The sequence below is a fragment of the Botryllus schlosseri genome, chromosome 1 (genome assembly GCF_051294905.1).
Source record: "Botryllus schlosseri isolate E-star chromosome 1, Bs_hap1, whole genome shotgun sequence".
In the NCBI taxonomy this organism is placed as follows: Eukaryota; Metazoa; Chordata; class Ascidiacea; order Stolidobranchia; family Styelidae; genus Botryllus; species Botryllus schlosseri.
In genome coordinates this window covers 23,339,060-23,353,632 of record NC_137236.1, presented here as the reverse complement: position 1 = coordinate 23,353,632, position 14,573 = coordinate 23,339,060, and positions in this window count along the sequence as shown.

Below are 14,573 nucleotides of genomic sequence, written 5' to 3'. Positions count from 1 at the left end.
TAGAGTATAACGCGCTGCCAAATAGAGATGCGTGTTGCCAATTAACGGAAAGCGTGTTGCCAATTAACTAGAATCGTCTGCAAAGCACGCCATCTCTTGCTGAGTTAGTTCACCGTTTGCAGGGCCGTAATAGCACTTCGTCAGCCCCCCCAAAAAACGTTGGCCTTGGGCCGCCCATGGGGTTATAAACCTAATTTCTGGGGGCCTTCGCCCCCCAGACCCCCCTTTGCCTATCTGCTTTTTTACGCTATTTGACATCTCCACTGAGTGTCCGTTTGGTGAGACAGCTTTTTCCGCCTAGACGCGCGAAGCGCGAAAAATTTCAGTCATTCAAGAATGTAATCGGACAATATGATCGGGAATTACATAGATATTGCTATCAATTTTGATCCTCTCTCTGCTCATGTAATCGGATTTACCGGTAGAGCTGAGCGAGGTCTGTTTTAAAACGTAGGACCGCCCAATATTAATTAGACATCTTCGGGCGTATACCCGTTAGCAGGAACGAAACAGCACTTCGTCAGTACCGCCCCCCCCCACACACACAAAAACTTGGGTATTGGGTTCTCATCGGGTGATAAACAGACCCCTCATCACAGTGTTCGCTTTTGCCAAGAAATTGGCTGCACTGTTTAGTGAGCCAGCTCGAAGCGCGAAAATTGTCGATAATTCATTATACAATCGGCCAATAAGATCGGGAATTGCACATATATTGCTATCAATATCTTGTCTTCTCTGCTCACGTTATCAGATTCACCGGAAACTGTAGGGCCCGTAAATAATAATTAAACATCTTCGGGCGGCCGGACCCGTTGGTATGACTTCGTTACATGATTTTATTTCGTGACCTCCTGTCTGCTATATCAAAAATATAGAATCGCTCAAACGTACTAACTAAACTAAAAGACGCACACGATTTCAAATTGGTATTTCTTCACTGGCATATATTTTTTTCCTGCTGGATGGTATTTGTCTTCTGAGGTTCAGATTGCCAAAACAGGAACATATGGCGCCAGTCAGTTAGGCGCCTATGGACAATTAAACCTATTATTTTGCATATATAACGACGTTTTCGGTCTGCGTAAGGGCAGTCCGTTTCGGCCAAGCTTTTCGCGCTGCCGATCGTTCTGGCACACTTTTTGGAGTCGCGTGTAATAAGTCCTAAATCATTATATATCTTGGTGCGTAGTGGCGTGTTAATGGCCAACGCCGATATGTCCATGTCTCTAAATCTTGCGTTTTTTTCTTGTGGGAAGAGTACCAAATAATGAAGATATTTGGCAACTTTAAATCGCGCGCGGCGCGAAAAATTTTGGAAAAAATTGCATAAATTTTCAAAAAATACTCTATAATTTATGCTAATTCACGAAATAATTTGGGGCCCCCTTCGAGCTCGGGCCCCCCCAATGGGGGGGTGTGGGGTGCGGCAGTTACGGTGCTGGCCGTTTGTACGCGAGCGAAATTAGGTCGCTGATTGCTACAAGCATGCGCGGCAATCCTGGCTTTTTCATCGCGTCTACGACAAGTCGACAATCGCATACGCAAGAGGCCATGTGCACAAGATATAATCACTTGCGTAATCAGTCGCATCTCCAACAGCACTGGAGCGCCCGACATAACCGTTGGCTAGAGCAATCACATCTGTAATTGTAATAGGCCTCGTGCGCAAGATGTCGTGTGTCGCTAGCCTGAAAACTGTCGCGTCGCCAGCCTCGCAGGCTTTGGCTACTATCTACTCTCGTTCAGAGACAATACACTTATAGTATTATGATTAGCGATGGTTATGTCATGATTGTTGAACAGTGACATCGCAAAACAGACAACATCATATATTAAAACACAGCTATTCATGTAGCCTACTGCGAATGCAGGGTGCGTACTATACACGGGTACAGGCTTTTTTACAGAAATTACCTGCTATTTTAAGGGTGCGTATTATACATGGGGGCGTACTATACTTGGAAAATTACGGTAATAAAATCACGGTGAAAGTGCAGGTAATGCCCAACTTCATTTTTTCATATGTTTCGATCGTATTGTTTACCATAGGTTCACATTTATTGTTTCGTTTATTTCCAAGAAAATTTTCAACTACATCACGAAATGCCTTTAATGCTTCTGCTTCACTCGCAGTAATTTTATTGTCAAATGCTTTAAAAAGGATGGCCAACATTCCTACATTAGCAAGGATAACCTGTCACAGTTATTCTGAAACTTGGAATGTCACCCATACAGATATAACAGTCATCTATAAAGTTTCGAGTAGCAAATGACATTGAATGCCGATCTTCCCTTAGCCATCCATCCATATTTTATCGCCACGTTTCGCAGAATACATGAAATGCGCAGTTTTTATCTTAGTCTCCAATTTTCATGCCAAAGAAAAGTTAATTAGTATAAAAAACCTTACTTATTTCTATATTTTGCACTTAACTTGTTTCAAACTGATGTACAGACCACATATATAGCACAAACAGCTAGCAGGCAGATTACATTTGTGATGTTGACATTATTGATGAGATGATACTAACCAGATCCACAATCAATGCATTAACAGAACAAAGCAAAAATGAATTTGAGATTACTTGCTGTAGCTAATACTGACTAACTGAGACTGAGAAGATGATTGTTACTAATAACCAACTATTATGAATTGAATGATGGATCAATGTGACGTCACAGTCAATGGGAAATTCAATAAAGGGGCTTAAATACATGGTGCGGGAAGTTTAGAAAGCTCAAAATGACAATTTTAAACGACACTTGCAACAAAAATGCCGGAAACATGTTTTATCAATGAATATGGTATACGAAATATAAAACAATCGGCTCAATTAAATTTTTGTTACATGGTGTAATTAGGGAATTTGCCACAGTAAATACTATTTTATTCAAATCCAATTTTTTCAACTACAATAACTCCGCTTCCACAGGTTGGAATTGTGCCAAAATTTATGAGCATCGTTTCAATAGACAATCTAACCATTTCATCGGGTGAAGAGAACATTTTTAAATTTTTAAATTTTCAAATTTTTTATATTATAAATAAATCACTTTCATCTCTTGTAGCAATGCGACTTCTGGTTGGAATTCAGGCAAATTAGTTAACCTAACACTTTAATCAAGTAGCCAGTACAATTTGAGAAATTTGAAGAGCTTCTTGGAGGTACAGAACTTCAATATACAATTATATAGTATATTCATATTGAAATGAACCCGAATATTTTCGGCTGACAGTCGTCAGGGGTAATCGTCAGCAACTAGTAGAGAATTGGAAAGAACATTGTATATCAACAATCGTATCACAAAATATGACGTCACCAGCATGAAATTTCGAATGAGAGAACGTTCAATGTACTATTTTTAGGTGATACACGAACTCCTTTTGTTGACAGAGTTTTGGTTGGTGTATTTTGATAAAAGTTGATTCCAAGGCACACAAATGTAATTGTGAACGACCTCGACCTACGATTCGAAATCGGTCGTCTCGATAATTATTCGCACAAATCGGATTATCCAACAGATGTTTGCCGATGGCAGAATTAATGGCCTTTGTACATTGAACGTTCTCTCATTCGAAATTTCATGCTGGTGACGTCATATTTTGTGATACGATTGTTGATATACAATGTTCTTTCCAATTCTCTACTAGTTGCTGACGATTACCCCTGACGAGTGTCAGCCGAAAATATTCGGGTTCATTTCAATATGAATATACTATTTAATTTGAGAAATAAATTCTTTTTTGAACACCCCTTGCGTGTAGTGGCGTTCACAGAGGATGGTTACGGTACGAAATCGAAACCCAGTCCTTCTGAAATTACGATTCTATACCTAACACTTGTATGCAATTTGTAAGTGAGCATTTGGTATCACGATGTTGCGTTTCCAGCGAACAATACGAGGCCCTGCATTTTTGAACTAACATTGCACGTCGAATTGCCTACAAGCGGTAGGGTAGGAGATGGGCACTGGAATAATTCGAAGACATAATAGCATTGTTTACGTCAGTGGTTCTTAACGTTGCCTCGGGTTAACCTCGGTCCAAAGCCCGTAGGCGTCTCCGTACGCCCTGGAGTCGTGCCCTGTTAGACTCACGCAGTTTAAAAACTCGACTGTCAAGGTCTCCGACGCCTCTGGGACTCGGCAAGTTCTCCGGACGACCAGCGCCAACCTTCCACGCGCAACCGCCCGCACAGAGGGGTCAGTGGAATTGACCATCTTGACGGCCTGGGAAAGCCTCAACACGTCTGCTTCGCAGCAGAGGTTGGGGATTCCCAGACCACCACTCGTCAGCCCAGCGTGAAAGAAGGGCTGACACGCTCTGTTAGGGAGGCGGAATTCCGCCTTCACCAACGTGCGGATACGCGCATCCAGGCGACGCAGATCGCTACGGAAAAACTTGCGGATTCTCAACTGAAAAAGGATTCTTGGAATAACGAACCTCTTCTCTTCAGTGCGAGCAGCTTCTGAGAGGAGGTAAGATGTGACAGAAAAAGCCTGTCACAATAGGCCTCGAAAGTTTCAAGGGCCTTTCCACCTTTCTCGGTTGCCTGGTACCCCATGTTCTTGCCCAGGTATCGCCAGAAAGAGTCACGATCGAGGACCCGGACCTCGCCACCATCAAGGCGGAACGGGGCCGAGTCCACGATCGATCGGCTTCCCTTGAACCCCAAGGCAAGAACACGACACTTGGCGGGTTTGAACTTCATACCAGACCACCGAGAAAATTCATCGCACAGATCTAATTGTGCTTGAAGCTGGACGCGTGCAAATTAGTGTGTTCAATTCAGGCCGGTCGCCAACATAGTGTTGCATGGAATAATGGAATAGGACCTCAGTTGTATTTTGTTGGTTTACGGAAGCGACGTAATGATTGATACCTAAAAATGATTTACTTAACGACATCTCGACTCATGTGGATTAATAATTTTTTTAAATTAAAATATAGTGTATCGGAACTTGATGAATTTTTAGATTAGTTTTACTTTTCAACTAACTTGTTGCCTGTCGTTATATTCATTAGACTCGCTTTCATGCGGCTAATTTGTCACCATCGTTATAACGTTTGGGATCGCGTACTTGCAGCGAAAGTGTTTGTTCAATTATAGCGCCGAAAATCGCACGCCTGCGACTAGTCCGTTGGCATTTTAGTACTGATTTAATTACCCTTATACTCGACATGCAAAAATTATGCAGGCAGAATGAAGTCCCATTCAGTTGTACTGCGAGTTCGTAATAAGTCTTAAAATGTGGAGACCTCGGAAATCGAAACCGCGATCTGTCTGCATTCAAAATTGCATTTTATATTAATTAATTAGTGATGATATTGCTGCCCAATCACTGTGATATATCATCATAAAAACCGTGCCTACTTCAACGTTGATGAGTGTTATCTGAGAGCTCATATTATCTGCGAAGATACAAAGTCCTAAATACACATAATAAAAGAATATCTGGCAAATATAGTCTTGCATAGGCACCATAGTTTTCGAAATTTATGTATAATCTGAATGTTATTTATATCCAGAAAGCAAGTTATTATCAAGTTTCGAAAATTAATCATCTAACGTATATTGAATGTTATTTATTTCTCGTAAGCAAGCTATTTTCAATAGATAGTGCTAAATACACATGAAGAATCGGTATTGAAATTCACACAACAGCCTGGTATGTCAAGTTTTGCGCAATAGTTAGTTCATATCAAACAAAGGTTATGATAATTGGGAAGTTGCATTCGGAGAATTCCACAAAATCATTGTGACTACGTTACTACGGATTAATATTATCAAGTCGCATTAGTCCTAAATACACATAGTAGAATATCTGAGGAAAGCATCATCTTCGAAATTTATGAATAATCTGAATGTTATTTTTCTTTCGAAATAAAGTTATTATCAAAAGTCTCTGAATTCAATCGCTTATACAAAATGTACCCTTAGGCCTTAGGGCATGAAAATGAGCGTGGCGATTAGGATGACGCGGCGTTCTCTGATTGGCCGGTCTATAAAACTGGTGGTATCACTACTCCTGTGGACAGTTTTCGGTCTTACACGATAACGTGACCCGCGGCCACAGTCTGCGCAATCCCACATTAGTTGCGTGGCTTCATTGAATTACGGTGACTGAAGGCAAATACTTGGTTCTTTGTTTTCTAAGTGTTCTTTGATTCTTTGTTTTCGGTTTGGAGTCACTTGACAAGCATGTTATGGTCCGTGATAAAGGACTTTTCCATTTCCTTCAGTCTCGTGCCTTTTCACAAGCCGGAAAGCTAGCAAGTGATGAATAAGCTCATATACAACGTGTTGAGTCATACGACTACTTGGGGTCATGACAAGTATTTGAGCATAAGTCTAGTATATCCAAAAGAAGCTAGTGCGGGTTCGAGTCACATTCCATGTTCCAGAAAACTACTCGAGTCACGTGGTCGCGTCACGAAACAATTTCGTTCATGTAAGACTGATTCTGGATTGAGTCGGTGCAGGCCTGGAATTTACTGGAGTCGATTTCCCCTTAAATCATTTTATTGCATTTCAATAAGAACGGAAATTCCACAGTATCATACCGAGAAGTAGTTATCCGCCTTCTTCGAGCAATACGTCTCAACCCTGTAAACGCAGGATAATGAGATTACATTATTGAGCCGATAATATGGAACCATTTCATTCGAAGTTTTGAAAAATAACGCAAACTCAGTGAGTTACATATCAATTATTTGATGTTTCATCACGTGACTCATCCCCCCAATAAGAAAACTTGAAACCAGGGTCACGCAGAAAATTTTGCCAGGAACCCATTTTATTCTTCTAGATTACTGGAAGTTTACGCGATCCTTCTTGTATGATTGTATGAACTGTGGCAAATTAAAACGACGCAACAGACAGACTTATTGGTTTGAGAATCGTGCTTGCAGTAAATATATCATTCCTATTTTCCCCTCTATTTCTTGATACACTCGCGTTATGACAACGTACAATTGTAAATGTTCATACTTCAATCTGTCTCTATCAGGCCACTGCTTCAACATCATTTGCACTCGGCTAACGCTCGCTGTTTGCTTGTCTCGGTTATATCATTTCTCTCCAGCTACTAATGCATTCGATTAGAAACGTTGTTCTTAAACTTTGTTCCAGCGCCCCGCAGACGGCGTTGTGAATTGATAAGGTGGCGGGAACGGTCAGAGAGCGATATGGGGGAACTGGGCTCAGGGGGCCGTACGGGGTCCGTGAAGAAAAATGCATTCGTAGAAGAGGGCGTAATGGTGTAATGGAAAGTGTCTAAATCAAAAGTTCAATGGAACAACATCAGAATTTGCAGTGCCCGTCGTGTCAACTTCATATGGTCTCCACGTTTTTCGTGGTGTGAAAACAGGATTGTTGTGTCTATATTCTGTTTGTTCAGATTTTCCTTAGGCAACCATCCAGTAATCTTATCATTGGGGCGATTTTTTTGACATTTTAAAAAAAGTCAAAATTCGGTCAAAACTGTAGCGTTAGGTTAAAAAATATCAAAATTGTTTACAAAATTGAAACTTTTTTGCAACCTGCATTTCGTTGGTATCGTAGATTTTGCACTGTCGGTGAGCTTATCATTTCACATTTTCATCATGGGGCTACATTTTGTTAAAATAAAGTTTTCTCATGTAAAAATTTAACAGTTTTTGAGGCAATTTTTTTCAGAAAAAAACGCTTCGTAAGGACAGACAGTTCCAACCAAAAATGAAGATAAGTAGTACAATTCTAACATTATGTGGGAAAACACCTAATTTGCATAAGTTAGGTCAAATGTGGTAAAAAAATGTCAGAATTTTGATTTTTCAGGTAAAAATCTTCCGTTTTTAGGTCAAAAAATCGCTCTACTTATCATAGTTTCCGAAGTAAAAAAACGTATGTCTGTGAAGCCATTATTAAACATTCAATATACCTTACCCTAGGGGAGGTCAATACAAGGGCCACGGTCTGGATACGGCCCACGAAGGGATTTTAAACGGCCCGCAGAGAGTTTCCGGTCATACACAATAATGCGGCCTGAGATCGGAGAAAGGTGTCCATGAAACTATTTGATCTGTTCTGGTCCAAGCACATTGCGAGCAAACATTTGCGACTATGAAAATGAACAGGCAAAGCTGAGTTGCAATCTAACTGATGCTCACGTGCAGTCTTTATCAAGGGTTTCTACATCCAAAATGCCAGCAGAGTTCAGAGAACTTGTCTACAACGCTGATCGATTACAGATATCATTGACTTCAACAGCTATTGATGTATATAACGTTAATAAATTCACTGAATGCTGTTTTGGGCCTCTCTGCTTTCAACTTAAAATCCACATTTTATGTGATTTTATAGGTGTATAAAATATTGTATAGGTCTATGCTAAAACTTGTACAGATGAATAAATACACGATTACTGTATCGATTTAGGAATCTGGCCCGCCAAGTAGGCCTACCTCATTTTCCCATATCCGGTCCGCTTACAGGAGAAGTTGCTCGCCCCTGCTTTACCGGGATAATGTAGCGATATAATTGATTAGCATGTCGTACAATAAAATTACAAACGAAATAAACTGGTTATGAGCTATGGATTACTGACACCAAAATCGGAGTAAATGATACTCACAGATCGCATGAAATATGCGATGATTTGATTCGGTCCTTTTCGTGGGCGTGGGAGGTATAGGTTGTCCCCTAAACGTCAAAATATTATGACCATAAAGAGAAAATTCGAAGTCACAATTTGCTGATGAAATGAACCGTCATCAAATTTGGCTTTGTGGTAATTATTCATAACGCTACGAACTAATGCATGTTATTACCGCAATTCTTGTGGTATGGAACTGTATTGCCAATTAACCGGCTCAGGCTCAGTAAATTTATGTATAAATAAGCAATTAAGATTTGCCTGTTGTGAAATTAATCCTTCATTCTTTGATTTTGTCAATGCTGAATAGATTTTGACGATTTATAATGTAGAACTGTTTACTATAAAATCAATAATATATCTATAGCTGCCAAGACTCACATTCGTAAACTGCAGTCAATGCCGTGATCATTGAGATTGCAAGCATCTTTCCGAAACGGTGACTGGACAACTTTATTCGAACTGCAAATTTTCACAGATCGTCAACATATAATACATGGCACCCCATAAAAGATATACCATCCAGAAATTTCTAATTAAAACAATCGCATCATGCATTTACCAACTTCAAACCTTCAGAAGAACTGTTATTTGTAATTCCGCCGAATATCGCTTTGCCAACAGTGATTATATCCCCAATATGTGCACATCTGGCGCAATAGTAGAGCAATAACTTACTAGGCATGATTAATTCCCACGGAGCTATGTCTCTGGTTTGGCAGGCGGTAAGAGTGTATTTTTAATTCGACGCAGAGTAGTATTTATTGTCCAAGGTAGGAAACGATGGGATATAGTTCGACGTCCTAGAGGAAATGCATAAATTCATTGCGCAACGCTCATCACACACGCAGTACAGTATGGTGCCAACGCGAATGTTTATAGCAAGGGTCGGCAACCTACGGCCCGCCAAGCGAAATCGTCCGGCCCGCGACGAAATAATTAGTTACCACAAGAATACGGCCCGCCGTTTCGTAATGAGTTCCAATCTGCAGTGCAGCACTGTAACGAAAAATGTCAAAATTTATAACGTTTTCTTCCACTTACGGATGATGATTCCGGAACATGTAATTCACGCAACTACGGGGCTCGTTCACTTTCGGACCAAACTCAGTACAGCCTTACGGAGAAAGAGGGTTTTTGGTCCGAAAGTGAACGAGCCCCATGCTGGTCCGGGTTCGTCATATTCCGATTTTAGAATCAGGCTGCGTGAGTCGCAGGACACCACTTTTTAAATGTTAATCACCTTAATAGCTCTCAGAGAAATGCAGAGATACCTCAAATATGTTACTGGCGGCACTGAACTTGAATATTGCTCTCAGAACCACATTCACCGCAGCAGAATCCATCACCTCAAAGATCCCCCGTGTGCCCCCATCAAAGAGTTAACGACACAATAACAAGCACAAAGAGTATCTATGCAATCCTAAAATATTAAATAAAATACCGCTAATTGCCTGTGTTTTGTATGATTCGATTTTCTCTTGTCACTTTGTTATGACTACCGGAGTACCGGTACAGCTGTTAGCGTTCCTTTTGATTATTGCATTGTAACGTCAAATTTTGCCAATTTGGTTTTCGTTTGTCTATCTTTCAGTAAGCTCTTCTTGTGTCGCTAACTCCTGACAAGGCGCACACGAAAAGCCTTCGAGTCAATATGTTCCACTGTAATGAATGCAGACCCAAAAGCAATAGTAAAGATAGGCCTACCCCAATAAGCATTGCTTTGCCACGTATATTTCAAACACAGGAACAACGAAACAAAGAGCACTTCCACTACAAGAAGCTGTTCGGCATTCCAAGCAATATGCGTTCTTCTGAAGTTTTCTGTGTCTTGGGCAAACCCGTCGGTTGCTAGTTTCACTGGCAAAACGGGTACATGCTTTGCACATCTGTAGCATCTTCCTGGTTTGATCCCATGAACTGTGCGATTGAAATTGCTCGAAGTAGCAGCATCAATTAACACCCACTTTTCGGCAAGAAGTTTACTTTCTCCTGACAATTTTCTTCTGTTGACATACGGCTGGGCAAGTTGAAAGGTAGGTTGGGCCTCGATATCCGACCAACTGTTCATCGACAGTTAAGGATGTAGCCATTGCGAATATCATTGTTGGAAGCTTCCCATACCTATCGGATAACAGCTGCTTGCCTGCCATTTGTTGTCTTTCTGGTCGATTGCGATGGATTTTCAAACGCATGCATCGTAGCAGAAATTTGAATCGATTTAGTGGAATAGCCATTCCATAAATGGGCCCACCGTCATGTAAATCAGTGAAGTAATTTGTTCCCAAGCCAGCACGTTTCATGATTACAAGACTTGCCTAAACTTCTTCAATTGTGAAGTTTGTGTGTACCGAATTAGGCATCAGTTTACATTCGTGTCTGACGTTATTTGCTTTTCTGTTCGTTTCACGTACTATATCGGCAGGAAAATTTCAGGCCGGTAAAATATTTGAAAGCATCCTCTCCACCAAGTTCAGGAGCAGCATCAATTCGTGGCTGTTACGTCAATATATTTCCTCTTCTGAGCCTGCTGGAAACAGGATTTTTATAACGAGCTCAACAGCTTTGAAATATAATCTTAGGAGTCATATATATACTCTACTAATAATACAACTCCTGTTCAGACATTGATTCACTGAATGGACATGCAACTTTCTGTTTGGTCCTGGTCGTCACCTTGTGATCATGGCTTTTTACTCCGTAGTGACTTTAAAGTTCAAACTACCATCGTTTCTGACTGTTGACATTTTGTCAACTGTTGTGCCGATAATGGTAAAACGCAAATATCTCATTGTGGAATCAATTTACCATCTGGAAATTTCCACAGTAGACAGCTTCTCAAAAGTTCTCCATCGTCACTGAATATCGCTGAGTTAGTGCATAAGGTACGAAAGCCATGTCAAATAAACAATCGATTTTGTCTTGACAAAATGTCAACGCATGTGCTAATAAGGGTTACGTCGAGATGCTTGCACGAGTGTATGAACTGAGAAATTATTATTATTATTATTGATGAAAAGATGAGTGACGCGTGAACTGAGAAATGAAATAGCCACTTTCCAGCGACTTTCCTTGAAATTACAAACATCGCCTACTCATAATCTTGTCATCAAAATGGGTATGAACAATAGTTTTCAACAATGAAATTCACGAAGACCAAGCTAAAATCACGTATTCCAACGCCCATTCAGAATATGGTCTGATTCTAGCTTCATCTGACTTGTTACCAGAAGTTGAAAACCTTTCACTAAGCAAGCTGCGCCAAGTGTCACATTTATCCTACGTTGTTGAAGCGTAAATACATGTGTTTTGCTCTTTTTCTGATTTTTCTGATAGAGATTGCAGCTTTGTAGGGTAATATACCGACGTGACCGGTAAATATAGTATTAAGAAACATTCCGGCCCGCCAAAATGTTGTGCACCTGAAATTTGGCCCGTGACTAGCAAAAAAATTGCCGACCCCTGGTTTATAGTGTTATAGTGTGATTTGCTCAGAAATTGAAATACCAGCGATAAGTCAGCCGTGTATTAAAACTGATTGTATATCTGAGCCCTATATGGGCGGACCACGTCAATTCGAGCTAAATCAATAATTTTCTTTGCCAATTTCTGTTAACCGGGCTTACCATATTTTGAGCACCCCAAAATAGGTCATTTTGTGCCGCCTAGTAACAAGAAAGTATAATTGTTAGATTTGATTTTGATGATGTTTCGCATTGTTTTGGTCGTGTCAGGCAAACGTTACATGAACAATGTAGAGCGAAAATCCCTAAATCAGACACAAAAACCTGGATTCAAAGTTATTTTTCAGATTCAGTGCATGAATACTTTACGGTTACCTTGACTTTTACCTGTAATTAATGATAATTTTTAACGAGTTCGTGAAATTTTTTACACTACGTTTCATTGAAATTTTATACAACAATCAATATGATCGCAACTGATCTAACTAATACGTCTGTTAACTTGCTCCAGAGAAATTTTAGCATATCCTCACATGTCAAAAGGGCCAGGTGTTATAATGTCAAACATTGTTTGCAATAACTATCAGGAAGGAGGACTAGCAAGGCGATGTGATCCCAAACCTTTGAAAAACTAGCAATTCAGCATGTTCCATGACTAAAGTAATTGTTAAAAATAAATGCAACGTCTCGCCTAAAAGTCTTGTTCAAAGCAACTAATGCAGGTTCTCACGGTGGTCTTCTGCAGTGGTTCTCAACCTTTATGATTTCGCGTTTAACCACTGATGTTATGATACAATACCCTGACTGCACTACAGTTTCGATCTATTTAATGCAGCCGAGTTCAGTCGTAGAATAGTTCACATATTCAAGTGATACGGCTTGGAGGATACCGTTGAGCGCAGGTCGTTACTTAATCAATGGATGTCTGCTCTTCGTTTAATACTGAATGGAATGAAACTGGATTGGTGCGCATACGTTTCCAGTTCGTCTGGCAGCGATCAAGTCTAATAGAAAATAGATGGTTTCCGTTCAAACGGATCGAATGAATTCTGAATGTGTAAAACAGAAAATCAGGTGTTTCATTAATTTTTGACAAGTGGCATTGCATTTACAAAATCAAACGACGTGTATTGGACAGTGCGTTGCGTTAGTCAACTACACACCGAAAAGTAGCTTTTCGCTGCAATACGGCAGTACCTATGCATCAAATGTTCACGGGTTATTAAAAGATAGAAGATAGATGGTTACAAATAGTAATCGACAATGCGCGGATCGTCTCGTGCGGCAACAATTGGTTCAGTCGCTTGAGTCCGCGGGTCGCGGAAATGTTTAGCTAATTACTGCGGCATTTCCTGATTAACATCCGCAAAGCATTCTCGGTGGAACGCAATATTGGAGGTACGGTTACGGGCAGAAAATAATTCCAGTGCTCAGGCATACACAGAAATGATTGGCGTGTGTGACATTTAAAAGTTTGTTTTTGTATTATCCAGAAGTCAGCCCCCTAATATGAAACAATGGTAATCAAACATCTAATGTTATTCACCAAGTCCTGGTTTCATCTCTAGGATGCCTATTCAAGTGCAGTAGATCAGTGGTTCTCAAACAGGGGTCCGCAAAACATTTTCAGGGTGTCCACGAACCCTCTAAATTTTCAAAATAGTTGATAACCTAATTTGTATTTTCTAAATTAGGAAGATCACGAGGCAGTTTCGCTTCTGGATTAGTAACGTCAATCACGGTGACTTTTAAATTATCACTAAAATCCAATTTCCCCTGTTATATAGGCCTACATAACCATTTTTCTGTCATTAATTCTGCAATCGGCAAACATCTGTTAGATAATCCTATTTGTGCGAATAATTATCGGAACGACAGCTTTCGCGTCGCTGGGTTCACACTTTCATTTCTGTACCTTGGAGTCGACTTTTATCAAAATACACCAACCAAAACTCTGTCAACAACAGAGTTCGTGTCTCACCTAAAAATAGTACATTGAACGCTCTCTCGAATTCGAAATTTCATGCTGGTGACGTCATATTTTGTGATACGATTGTTCATATACAATGTTATTTTCAATTCTGTACTAGTTGCTGACGATTACCCCTGACGAGTGTCAGCCGAAAATATTCCGGTTCATTTCAATATGAATATACTATTCAATTGTATATTGAAGTTCTGTACGTTCAAGAAGCTCTTGAACTAATTTTACATAATAACTTCAAGGTGAGCTGCTAGATAGAAATGAACAGGCTTGACGTTATATTTTCAATAAAAATTTGTTTGTCAATTTTGGTCCCATGTTTGTTGCGATCATACCCAAATGTGTCTGTTTTTATAGAATAGTATATGGCACTTATCGCATATTTGGTCATGTGTGCCCCGAACATGAATGTTGTAAAGTTTGTTGGCCTTTTCTACTTTTGTACGCTTCGCGGACGACTTCCAGTCCCGCATGCATTCACCATCCTT